A 14,448-nucleotide genomic window follows, 5' to 3' on the forward strand; every position below is an offset into this window, starting at 1 on the left:
GCCACACTCACTGTTGTTCAACATAGTACTGGAAGTCCTAGCCTCAGCAATAAAAAGAAATAAAGGCATTCAAATTGGCAGAAGAAGTCAAACTTTCAGTCTTTGCACACAACATGATACACTATGTAGGAAGCCTGAAAGACTCCACCAAATAATTTCTAAAACTGATAAAGGAATTCAGTATCACAAAATATGAAATCAAGGCACAGAAGTCTTTTGCTCTTCTCTGCACTAATAATGAAGAAGCAGAAGGAGAAATCAAGGAATTTGTCCCATTTACAATTGCACCAGAAACTGTAAGATACCTAGCAATAAATCTAACCAAAGAGGTAAAAGATCTGTACTCTGAAAACTATAGAACACTTATGAAAAAAATTGAGGAAAACACAAAGAAATGGAAGACTATTCCATGTCCATGGATTAGAAGAACAAATATCATTCAAATGTCTATACTACTCAAAGCAATCTACACATTCAATGCAATCCCTTTTAAAATAACACCAGAATTTTTCACAGAGCTAGAACAAACAATTCTAAAATTTGTATGGAAGCATGTATTTATAATATTTCCATTTTTTCTTTCTTTGTAGTAATTTCTTCCTTTATAAAATTGTGATCTGAAAGATACCTGATATGATTTCAAACTTCTTATATTGATTGACACTTTTCTTGTGACCAAACGTGATCTATTCTGGAGAATATTTCACATGCAATTGAAAAAAAATTTGTATTCTGCTCTCTTTGGATGGAATGTTTTGCATATGTTTATTAGGTCCATCTGGTCTAATGTATCATTCAAAAGTTTGGATTTCTTATTGATTCCCATCTGGAAGATTTATCTATTGATGCAAGTGGGATATTAAATTTCCTATACCTATGATATTACTGCCAGTTTCTCCCTTTATGTCTGTTGGTATTTGCTTTATGTGTTTAGCTGTTCCTATTTGGGTCATAAATATTTACAGTTATTCTATCCTCTATTTGGATTGATTCTTTTTTTATTAAATTTAATTTTATTATGTTATGTTAGTCAGCATACAGTACGTCATTAGTTTTTGATGTAGTATTCCATGATTCATTGTTTGCACATAACACCCAATGTTCCATGCAATACATGCCCTCCTTAATACCCATCACTGGGTTAACCCATCCCCCCACACCCTCCCCTCTCAAACCCTCAGTTTGTTTCTCAGAGTCCATAGTCTTTCATGGTTCATCTCCTCCTTCGATCCGCCCCCCTTCATTTTTCCCTTCCTTCTCTTAATGTCCTCCATGCTAGTCCTTATGTTCCACAAATAAGTGAAACCATATGATAATTGACTTTCTCTGCGTGACTTATTTCACTTAGCATAATCTCCTCCAGTCCCATCCATGTTGATGCAAAAGTTGGGTATTCATCTTTTCTGATGGCTGAGTAATATTCCATTGCATATATGGACCACATGTTCTTTATCCATTCATCTGTTGAAGGGCATCTTGGCTCTTTCCAGTTTGGCTATTGTGATATTACTGCTGTGAACATTGGGATGCATATGGCCTTTCCTTTCACTACATCTGTGTCTTTGGGGTAAATACCCAGGAGTGCAATTGCTAGGTCATAGGGTAGCTCTATTTTTAATTTTTTGAGGAACCTCCACACTGTTTTCCAAAGTGGCTGTACCAGCTTGCATTCCCACCAACAGTGTAAGAGGGTTCCCCTTTCTCCACAACCTCTCCAACGTTTGTTGTTTCTTGCCTTGTCAATTTTTGCCATTTTAACTGGTGTAAGGTCGTATTTCAATGTGGTTTTGATTTGGATTTACCTAATGGCTAATGATGATGAACATTTTTTCATGTGTCTGTTAGCCATTTGTATGTCTTCTTTTGAGAAGTGTCTGTTCATGACTTCTGCCCATTTTCTGACTTGATTATTTGGTTTTTGGGTGTTGGGTTTGAGACGTTCTTTATAAATCTTGGATATCAGCCCTTTGTCTGTAGTGTCATTTGCAAAAATCTTCTCCCATTCCGTGTGTTGCCTCTTTGTTTTGTTGATTATTTCCTTTGCTGTGCAGAACTTTTTATCTTGATGAAGTCCCAAAAGTTCATTTTTGCTTTTGTTTCACTTGCCTTTGGAGATGTATCTTGAAAGAAGTTGATGTGGCAGATGTCGAAGAGGCCAAGGAAATGTTGAAAAAGCAAAACAAAGCTGGCGGCGTCACGTTGTCTGATTTCAAGCTATATTTCAAAGCAGTGATCACCAAGACAACATGGTACTGGCACAAAAACAGACATATAGACCAATGGAACAGAATAGAGAGTCCAGAAATGAACCCTCAACTCTATGGTCAAATAATCTTCAACAATGCAGGAAAAAATATGCAATGGGAAAAAGACAGTCTCTTCAATAAATGGTGCTGGAAAAATTGGACAGCTATATACAGAAGAATGAATCTCGACCATTCTCTAACACCATACACAAAGATAAACTCAAAATGGATGAAACACCTCAATGTGAGACAAGAATCCATCAAAGTCCTAGAGGAGAACATTGAAAGTAACCTCTTCAATTCTTTTGTCATCATGTAGTGTCCTTCTTTGTCTCTTCCTATCTGTTAAAGTCTATTTTGTCTCATATAAATATTACTGTCCTCACTTGTTTTTCACTTTTATTTGTTTGTTTTTCCATCCCTTCACTTTCACTGTGTATGTCTCTAGGCCTGAAGTGAATCTCTTGTAGGCACCATATAGATATATATTTTTTTCTAAATCCAATCTCTCACCCTGTTTTTTGGTTGGAGCATTTATTGCATTTACTTTTTTTAAATACTTTATTTATTTGACAGAGAGAGAGAAAACACAAGCTAGAGGAGAAGCAGAGGGAGAGGGAGAAGCTGGCTTCTCACTGAGCAGAACTTGATCATGGGACCCTGGGATCATGACCTGAGCTGAAGGCAGGTGCTTAACTGACTGAGCCACCCAGGTAACTCTAGTGCATTTACATTTTAATTATTGAACGGTGTACATTTATTTTGTTATTTGCTCTGTGGTTGTTTATGTAGTTCTCTTTTCCTTTCTTCTTGTTGTTTTCTCTTCCCTTGTGGTTTGATTGCTTTCTTTAGTGATAAAGATTTCTACTTTATTTTTTGTGAATCTGTTACAGATTTTTTATTTGTGGTAACATAAAATTTATCTATAACATCTTATGTGTATAGCATTCTACACTAAGTTGATGGTCACCTAAGTTCAAACAAAATCTAAAAGCATAAATTTTCACTCCCACTTTCATATTTTATGTATATGATGCCATATTTTACATCTTTTTTTTGTTTTCTGCCTCCATTGACTAAGTTTTGTAGATACAACTTATTTTACTACTTTTGTGTTTTAATCTTCATAATGTCTTTATGAATGATAAGTTTACTACTTTGCTATATGTTTGGTTTTACTTGTGAAATTTTTTCCTGTTATAATTTTCTCACTTTTATTATGGACTTTTCTTTCCACTTAACGTATTCCCTTTGACATTTCTTATAAGGCTGGTTCAGGGTAATAAATTGTGTTAACCTTTTTTTTTTTGTTTTAATTAGGGTAACAATCTTTCCTTTCATTCTAAATAATAACCTTGCCAGGTTAAGTATTCAACTTTTTTGTTTTTCCTTTCAGCACTTTGAATATATGCCACTCTCTTCTGGCCTGCTGAGTTTCTGCTGAAAAAATCAGCTGAGAGCCTTATGGGGTTTCCCTTGTATGTAACTGTTTCATTTTCCCTTGTTGCTTCAACTTTATTTTTGCCATTTTGATTATTATGTATTTTGGTGTGACCTCTTTGGGTTATCTTTTTTAGGCGGTCTCTGTGCTTCCTAGACATGGATGTCTGTTTCCTTTCACAGATTCGAGAAGTTTTCAACTATTATTTCTTCAAATATATTTTCTGCTCCCTTCTCTCACTCCCTTCTCCTTTTGGGAACACTAGAATGTGAATGTTATTAACCTTGGGGATGTTGTTGATTTCCCTTAATCTATTCTCATTTTTTAATTCTTTTTTAATTATTATTAAAATTCTTGTTAGTTAACATATAGTGTAATATTGGCTTCAGAAGTAGAATTTAGTGATTCATCACTTACATATAACAACCAGTGCTCATCACAGTAAGCATCCTCCTTAATACCCATCACCCATATTCTTTTTTATTTTGTTTTCATCTTGGTTGCTGTCCATTACCCTATCTTCCAGATAGGTGATCCATTCTGAATCCTCTAATCTGCTATTGATTCCCTTTGGTACCTTTTTTTATTTGAGGTGTTGAAGTCTTCATCTTTGTCTGGTTCTTTCTTGTATTTCCTATCTCTGTTGAAGTTCTCACTGACTTCATCTACTCTTTTCTCAAATCCACTGACTATCTTTATGACCATTACTTTGAATTCTTTGTTGGGCATATTGCTTAACTTCCCTTCCTATAGCTCTTTTACTGTGATTTTTGTCTTGTTCTTTCATTTGGGACACAGCCCTTTATTCTCTTATTTGTCTAACTCCCTGTTTCTCTGTGTTAGGTCATGTATGTCTCCTCTTCTTGAAAGTAGTAGTCTTGTCTTGAATTTATTCGTTCACTTCAGTGCAATTTCCCCTAGTCACCAGAATGTAAGATCCAGAGGTGTCCTTTGTGTAGACTTCTCATACCCTTCTCTTGTGATTGAGTCATGATTGCCTTCAGTCAAACTGGCTACAATGACCCACTTTTCCTGCTATGTATGCACTGGGCAAGGTTTACTCCCTGCACAGTTAAGAGGTCTGTTTGTGGTTATTATGGACTCACTGGTGGGCAAGGCTTGGCAATCAGCCTGGCAGTCTGCAACTAGCCTCTCTGCTACAGATGCACGTACATGAAATGGTGGGGCTTGCTCCCTGAACAGGTAGATAGGAGGCCTGGCTTTGTGAACTATAGACATGCTGCTGGGAAGGCTTATCTGACCCCCCTTACTGGAGTAGGACTCACTTTAGAGTTTTACTGGTCCTGGCCTGGACTGCCTGCTGTTATGGCAGGAGTCACATTGGAGCAACATTTGTCAAGGCAGGCATGTTTGATTGAGTGTGTGTAAGAAAATGCTGGGGCAGGGCATGAGGTGGTAGCAAAGTAGATAGAAAATGTTAGTGCTGGGGCGCCTGGGTGGCTTAGTCATTAAGCATCTGCTTTTAGCTCAGGTCATGATCCCAGGGTCCTGGAATTGAACCCCACATCAGGCTCCCTGCTCGGTGGGAAGCCTACTTCTCCCTTTCCCACTCCTCCTGCTTGTGTAACTGCTTTCGCTGTCTCTCTGTCAAATAAATAAAATAAAATAAATGTTAGTGCTGGCTCTTGCGATCATCTAGCTTTCAAGGCTGGACGAGGGGGATATAAATGGTGTCCATCAGCACTTTTATTTCTGGAGAAATCTGCAAATCCTTGCCCTTTTGACACATGTTCTAAGATTAGCCAATAAATATTTGTGTATATCCCAGGTGCTTTTCAAACTGTTCCCACAGAGGTCCAAAATCAAGAGTGCAGTGAACACAGTTTAAAGAGGGTAGTTAATAGTAATAAATGCCTATCTCAAAAAACAAAGAAAAACATTAAATAAATAAATTTCTGCCTATGAGAACTAGAAAGAAAAAGGAAAGGAGCCCAAAGCCAGTAGAAAATAGAAAATAATAAAGACTAGAAAAAAATAGATGAAAAGAAGACTAAAAAACAGCAACAACAAAAAATCAATGAAACCAAAAGACGTTCTTTGAAGAAATAAACAAAATTAATAAACCTTTATCTATGCTCATCAAAAAGAAAGAGAACTCAAGTAAATAAGTTGAGAAATAAAAGAGAAGTAAAAGCAAAGGTGAAATACAAAGGGTATGAGAAATTTTTAAAATTATTTATTTATTTATTTATTGCATTTCAATAACCTTGAAAGATATATCCCTTAGTACCAAAACATAATGGTAGTTGATTAAGCTACCTCTGCCAACTCAGAATTAACACTGATGTAGTCAAATTATTGAAATATATCAGCCTTTTGGAAAACTGAAGTTATCCACAAAACACAGTTCACAGAAGTATAAGATATATTGTGTTTCTTTGGTTTATTTTCCAGTGCACATTTACCCATAACATGATGTCAAAATTGGGTACAGCCATTATGGATGGACTCAGGCTACTTGCTGCACTGTGTAACTGTTTACAACATTTTTTTTTTAAGATTTTATTTATTTATTTGATAGAGAGAGAGACACAGCGAGAGAGGGAACACAAGCAGGAGGAGCAGGAGAGGGAGAAGCAGGCTTCCTGCCAAGCAGGGAACCCGATGCGGGGCTCGATCCCGGACCCTGGCATCATGACCTGAGCCGAAGGCAGACGCTTAACAACTGAGCCACCCAGGCGCCCCTACAACATTTTTAATGCCGTAGATCTCCTTACAGTCACTGACTTAATAGAAAATCTCGAATACTACCTTAACAACTTTATAATTATGAAGATGCCTACTTACTTTTTTAGACTTTCTTTTGGCACAGGAGGGGCAATTAGTGAAAGTATATTCTCTTCCTTTAAGAATTCTAAATTAGAAGCAATAGCAGTTTTTATAAAAACAGCTCGTAGTAAAAACCTCTGGAGTGTTAAATCAGCAAGTTTTTGGAGTGAAGCTATTTTGAATTACTAACACAATAAAAAGAAATTTTCTTGATGGGATTAGATGGAGGCAGTAGATATTGTGTAAATTTTATCATAGATATAAACATCACCTGTTTTTTAGAAAAAATATTAAAGATAACGTAATATGCCAAAATGACTAGGCGTGTAGTTTTGCTTTTATAAAATGCCTTCAAATTTTTTTTAAAGATTTTATTTATTTATTTGAGAGAGAGAGCACATGAGAGGGGGAAGGGTCAGAGGGAGAAGCAGACCCCCCGCTGAGCAGGGAGCCCAATGCGGGACTCGATCCCAGGACTCCAAGATCATGACCTGAGCCGAAGGCAGTCGCTTAACCAACTGAGCCACCCAGGCACCCAAAATGCCTTCAAATTTAAGTGTAATTCCCAAGTATCAATAAAGTCCAATCTCTGAATTATCTATTACTTGCACTATAGATACCAAGAAACCATTTTCACTGCCTAGAATAGTGACCCTTGTTATGCCTTAAAAGTGCATTTGTGAAATGTTGGTTTTGATGTATACCTCATAATTTAGAATTTAATTAGGTTACCACTTTTAATAACACCTAAATACAATATACTGACCCAATATAGAAGGTTGGGTCAATGTTAGAAGAGAAGATTTACAGTTTACCTTCCCAGGCTTGTTATTAACACTTCACATTTATGCTCTTAGCTTTGATTTGTATGCCTCACAGATGAATTCAAATTTAATTGAATTCCACTACAGCTTGTTAATTAGGTAGTTTTCCCAAATCTGAGAACATCAATGCTAATCTAGTTGTGATGTTCTGAGGCTTCACAGCTTAAATCCATTATAACACTATGAAATCCATAGCTCAGGATTGTGGAGAAATGCTTCAGAGAAGAGCTTTTTGTTGCTATAACAATCCAATTATGGAACCATTTCAGAAACTGTTGGAAGGTGGGTTATTCTGTAGTAACCATGCTTCAATTGCCATGCAGTATGTCCAGAAACAATCCTTTTCAACTTCTGAACATTTAGTTTGGAACACTTGTTTGATGAATATTCAGTTAAACACTTGGATAGAAGTTCTTGCCAGAAGGTCAAATCTCTGCCATTTATCTTGGAATGTGTCTGAAGACATTCTATTACTTCTGTTAACTCTACACACTTCTGTGTTTGGATCTCCAGTGCAATGATAGATAATGCCAACACAGAAGGCTTTGCTTTAGAAAATATGATCCTGCAGTGGCATGCCTTAAGTTGAGCTTCTAGTCTTTCAAAATTAAGGCTATTCCTCCTTTTAATTGGTAAGTTTTCTTGAATGAGTGAATAGTAGAGTTGCAGAAATTGAAAGGCAGTAGTAGCTTTGACTTTCCAACACACCTTCTCCAATACAATCTTTTCCATTCTCATCAAGTCTGAAACCTTGAATCTATATTGGTTTATTTGGATCAAGTCAGTTGTCAATTGGACATTCCGTTCCTCTTCTATTGATTTAACAGCCAAATAGAAGCAGCTCAGCCCAACACACCCTAGGTGTTTGGGCTGTACCTTCATTTTGGACAGGAGTCTGTCCAGTAAATTCGCAGCAAGAGAAAATGTCTCCGTGTCGAAGCCAAAGAACTGAGTTAAACTAAGATCTTTTAGTTCAAAGTCCCTTAGCTTTGCAGTCATTCTGAGGCCATTATCATGTGTAGATTCAATTAGTCTCAAGCCGCAGACCTTTGGCTGACATCTCAGCTCCTGTTCCAACAGGGCATTCAGCTGGTATAGCAGTTTCTGAGAGTCAGTTGTTGTCAGCACCTCTATCATCTTGACCGCAACTGCGGCTCTTCAATGGTAACCACCCTCTCTGGGCCTGCTTTCACCTCACCCCATGATATCAGATCTAATAGGCCCACAAGGCGAGGGGACTCACGGGTAAGAGGGGAGAGGCCCAGGGAGGGGGAGCCGTCCTGGGTGGACGTCTCCACAGAGCCGCCCTGAGGACACTGCCCACCACAGGATCAGCTTGGAGTGGAAGGGCAATTTTTTATTTATTTAGACTCAATTAACCAACATATAGTACAACATTAGTTTTTGATGTAGTGTTCATTAGTTGCATATAATGAGAAATAATAATTAAAAATATATGCCTATAAATTAAACAATGTAAGGGAAATGGATAAATATCTAGAAACATATAATCTTCCAAAACTGAATCAGAAAAAAAAAAACAGAAAATCTGAACAGACCAAATATTAGTAATGGAATTGAATCCACAATTAAACAAAAAAAAAAAAAAAAAAAAAGGAAGAAAGAAAATCCTCCCAACAAACAGAAGTCAAGGACCAGATGACTTCACAGGTGAACTCTACCAAACACTTAAAGAAGATTAACACCTATTCTTCTCAAACTATTCCAAAAGTTTGAAGAGTAAGATACACCTCCAAATTCATTCTGTAAATCCAGCACGTTTATACCAAAACCAGACAAAGACACTGCAAAAAAAAAACAACAAAACAAAAAAAAAACTAGAGGCTGATATCTCTGATGAACATAGATACAAAAATCTGCAGTAAAATACTAACAAACTAAATTCAACAGTGCATTAACAGAATCATTCCCCATAATCAAGTGGAATTTATTCCTGGTCTTCAAATGTGGTTAGATATTCACAAATCAGTCAACGTGATACACCACATTAATGAAAGAAATGATCAGAACCATATGATCCTCTCAATAGATGCAGAAAAAGCATTTGACAAAATTCAACATCAGTTCATGATAGAAACTCTCAGCAACTTGGTTTAGAGGGAACATACTTGAACATAAGAAAAAACGTATACTAAAAACCCACAGCTAACATTAACCTCAATGGTGAAAACCTGAAACCCTTTCCTCTAGATCAAGAAAAACATAAGAATGTCCACTCTTACCACTTTTATTCAACATAATAGTGGAAGTCCTAGCTGCAGCAATCAGACAAGAATAATAAATAAAAGCCATCCAAATTGTTAAGGAAGAAGTAAAATTGTCACTATTTGCAAATTACATGATACTATGTAAACAAGAGGTATAAAGAATATATAAGAGAGAGAGAGAGAGAGACTTCACCAAAATATGATTAGAACTAATAAGTATATTTAGTAAAGTTGCAGGATACAAAATTAATATACAGAAATGTTTTGTGTTTAAATACACTAATAGCAATGTAGCAGAAAGAGAAATTAAGAAAACAATCCCATTTATAATTGCACCAAAAAAAAAAAAAAAAAACTAGGAATAAATTTAACGAAGGAGGTGAAAGATTAGTGTTTTAAAAATCATACAGAATTGATGAAAGAAATAGACGATGCAAAGTTTGGATGGAAAGGTGTTCAATGCTCAGTGATTTCAGAATTAATATTATTAAAATGCTCAGAAAAAATAAAATGTTCCTACTGCCCATAGCTATCTACAGATTCAAAGCAATCTCTATCATAATACCAATATTTTCACTGAACTAGAAGAAATAATCCTAAAATTTATATGGAACCACAAAACATTCTGAGTAGCCAAAGCAATCTTGAGAAAGGACAGAGATAAAGGTGTCACAAACCCACATTTCAAGGTAGATCAAGATGCCTTTTAAATAGCAACTGGCTCTCCTAATTGTGGAATTCAGATATGTATTTCCTTTGAGGTTCATAGAATTCTCTAAAAAGTAGGTTTCTACAGGGGTGCCTATGTGGTTCAGTCAGTTAAACGTCCAACTCTTGATTTCAGCTTAGGTCATGATCTCAGCATCATGAGATCAAGCCCTGTGTCAGGCTCCACACTCAGTGGGGAGTCTGCTTGAGATTTTCTCTCTCCCTCTCCCCCTGAACCTCCTCCACTCTCTCTCTCTCTCTAAAATAAAAATTAAATAAATCTTTAAAAAAGTAGGTTTCTAGAGAAACAAACAACTTCTCTCTCTTATATGCTATTTTGAGGCTTTCTGTTTCATTTGGTTTCCAGATGGGGTAAAATTAAGATCAACAATACAGGGCAAACAATTGACTGACAATAAATGCCAATGCAGAATAAGATGTACAAACAGAATTAGATGAAGAAATTAAAAATATTTATTTTTCAAATAAAATTTCAGACTAGTTTTTCATATATGTACACATATCATGATCAACTGCCAATAGTTTTCCTTCATGGAAGGAAAGAACAAATTCATTATTATTGTTTCCACTTACACTTGTGTATTATGAAACCCTAGAATGTTTTATGTTTGGTTATTATTTTCAAAATTTCAAATAAAACTTTTAAATAGAAAATTATTTATATAAGGCAAAATTGAAGCAGTTTTTGAGATATAGATACTGTTAGTCATTCCTAGGCATAAATGCCATTTATGATATGGCCAGACCTAACAAAATAATTAAATCATCAGGGAAAATAGACACCAATTCTGTTTCTTTTTAAAGAATTGTTTAAATATCATTCTAAATGGTAAGCTCTAATCTTTGCAAACAATTTTCTCATTATCTTCTTGGGCAGATTTCCTTCAGGCCAGTCTAAAAAGAAAGTCTATCTTATTTATCAAAAAAACAGTGTTCTGTTCATCCAAATTTTCAGTTCCTGTAGTCTTCTGGAATATTATCAAAACCATGCCAATTTTCTTTTCAATAATAGTGATTGTATTATTTTTGTAACTTCTTGCACATATAATATTTTATTTTAATTTTAAAAATTAATTTCTAACAAAAATGGGCAAAATACTTGAACAGACACTTCACCTAAAAAGATATACAGATAGAAAGTAAACAAATGAAAATATGTTCATCATTAGTCACTAGTGAAATTAAATAAAAACAATAATAAGATACCATTAAACACCTATTGAAATGGCTAATGTAAAAACAAAAAATGACAACATAGTTATAATACCAAGTGTTTATCAGGAAGAAAGGGAAGTTGAATGTTCATGCATTAGAAGTTTACAGAAAAATGGTAAAATCATTATGTAAAACAGTTTGGCAGTTTGTTTTAAATTTAAACATATTTACCATGTGATCCAGCAATCCCCTTTTTCTTATATCTGCCCAATAAAAATAAAACTCATTTTTAGTCAAACACCCATACAAAAATGTCTATAAAGCTTTATTTACAATAGCTCCAGGATGAAAGCAACCCAGTTATCTTCTATAGGTGAATAGTTAAAATGCGACATATCCATATCATGAAATAATACTCTGTAATAAAAAATAATGGACTCAAGTAGGAGGCAAGATGGTGGAAGAGTAGGGGACCTCGTTTCATTTGGTACCTTGAATTTAGCTAGATAACTATCAAATCTTTCTGAACACCCATGAATTCAACCTGAGATGTAAGAAAAGAATATCTGGAACTCTACAAGTAGAAAACTGGCCATTTTTTGCAAGGAAGGAGGTGCAGAGAAATGAATCTGAGGTGATATATGGGAAGATAAGTGGTGGGAGTAGGGACCCTCAGTAAGCTGGCTACCAGAAAGTGATATAGCCCTGGAGGGCAAAATTGGAACCCTTAGAAATCTGCTCCAGGGAAACACAACCCTGCCTGAAAGGAGCTCAGGTGGTGAAAAGGGGCAAATTTCTAGGTGGGACAGTGTGGTCTCAGGATCCCCAGAGTCACAGAAATATTGGGGGTGCCTGAGTCAGTAGAGTTCCCAAGCATTGGAGAGGGGAAACTGGTTAAAGTCAGGGAGCCCTGGAGGGGGCTTTCAGCTTGGTTCACCATAAACCATGAGGCATGGTTCCATTGGGTGACCATTCTTCACATGGAAACAGTGCAAAGGACAGGAATTTGGGGCCCCTCTGCCTTCCCCTGTGAGGGGAAAAGTGGGTGTGTGCACGACCTGGCATCAGCTCTCAGGTCAGGGGCCCTGTAAAGTACAGTAGCAGGTAACCCCCTGCCTTCCCCAGGGGGGGGTTGTGTAATTGGGGACTGCAGGAGTCTGCAGAGTTTGACACACACCAAATTGAAGACAGTTTATTCCTGACGGTTTACTGAAGAGAGGGGACCGTGCTCTTTCCAGCTCTGGGGCTGGGATTAGGGAATGGCCATTTTTATTTTGATCCTCTTAAAAGGTGCGTTGTTGGGTTTGGCCAGTAAACCCTGAGGCAGTGAATGAAGAGATGACTCCAGATACCTAAGTAGGAGAAAGGAGAAGGTGTGGAGACCAGACACTCTAGTGGCATAAGATCCCGAGCCAAACTCCGCCTCCACTTTTATCGTGAATGTTATCAATGTAACAAGGGAATCAGAAAAACAAAAAGGAGTGAGAAGCCTTAATAATCAGGACAGAGACATAGAGAGTATCCTGTGATTAGAACAAGCTATGTTCAGGCAGGGAGTACCTGGGGTGCATTACCACCAAAGATAAATGTTTTTCCTGAGCATTTACTCCCTGGATGAATGTATTGAACGGCAACAAGGATCCGTCTGTTTTCAGCCCAGAAACTTCAAAGGAGGCCCAATTTTGAGGACACTACTTCTTTGCTTTTCAACTAGTCTCATCCAGGGAGACATTAAATCTTATCTAGCCAGGCATTATGAATCCCCACAGTGCATAAAACCTCAGGAAACAAAAGCTATAAAGAGGGCCAGCTTATACTGAGCCCAGGCCCCTAGCAAGGGGCAGTGCAACTCTGCCCAAGCAAAGACATCTGAGAAGCAGCACAGCAGGCCCCTCCCCCAGAAGACCAACTGGAAGAACAGGGGCACAGCAAATTTACATACCACACAAGACTGTAAAACTCCAGTGCTAGAGGAAAATAGTATATAGAATTTGAAGTTATTTCTCATGATTGTTTATTCTTCAGTTTAAAATTTTCCATTTCTTTTTTTTTTTAATTTTTCCCTTTTCAACTAGTTTTTTATTTTGTTTTTAAGTCTTTTTTTTTAACTTTCATTTTTTACATTTACATTCTATAGATATATTTTTCATTTTTGGCTTCATTTCACTCTATTTAATTTTATTTTTGTATATATATAAGTTTTGCTTTCTTTACAATTTTTGGATTTAGTGTCTTCTAACACACAGGCCAAAATACACTCAGGACTAGATCACCCTGTTTTGTCCACCCTGTGAGATATAGTCTCCCCCCACCCTTTTTTTTTTTTCCTTTTTCTTTTTCTTTTGCTTTTCATTTTTGGTTTCTGACCTCTTTGGATTTGTCTAGTGTGGAATTCCCTTGGGTCATGGTTGATATTTTTGATTTTGTTCACTTATTCATCGATTCTTATCTGGGCAAAATGATTAGAAGGAGGAATTCACAACAAAAGAAAGAAGCAGAGATAATACTCTCTGCCACAGATCTAATAGATATGGATATAAGTAAAATGTCAGAGCTGGAATTCAGGATAACGATTATAAAGTTACTAGTTGGACTTGAAAAAAGCATAAAAGACACTAGAGTATCTCTTAGGGCGGAAATGAGATCTAATCAGGCCGAAATTAAAAATGCTCTGAGATGCAGTCATAATTGGATGTTCTAACAGCTAAGGTCAATGAGGCAGAAGAGAGTCAGTGAAATAGAAGACAGGTTCATGGAAAGGAAGGAAGATGAGGTAAAGAGAGAAAAACAACTACTAGACCATGAGGAGAGGCTTTGAGAGATCAGTGATGATATAAAACATACCAACATCAGAATTATTGGGGAGCCTGAGGGTGAAGAAAGAGGGCCAGAAAGTGTACTGGGGCAAATCATAGCTGAGAAATTCCCTAATCTGGGAAAGGAAAGAAGCATTCATGTCCAAGACGTAGAGAGGACCTCTCCCAAAATCAATAAAAATAGATCAGCACCCCAACATATAATAGTGAAGCCTGCAA

General features: G+C 36.6%; 1 pseudogene; it reads right to left on the reverse strand.

The window, feature by feature from the left end:
• Positions 1-7,256: 7,256 nt before the first annotated feature.
• LOC102732113 (cyclin-G1 pseudogene) lies at positions 7,257-8,574 on the reverse strand (annotated as a pseudogene).
• Positions 8,575-14,448: the final 5,874 nt, after the last annotated feature.

Source organism: Leptonychotes weddellii, chromosome X, assembly GCF_054177405.1.
Source record: "Leptonychotes weddellii isolate Sample4059 chromosome X, ASM5417740v2, whole genome shotgun sequence".
Lineage (NCBI taxonomy): Eukaryota > Metazoa > Chordata > Mammalia > Carnivora > Phocidae > Leptonychotes > Leptonychotes weddellii.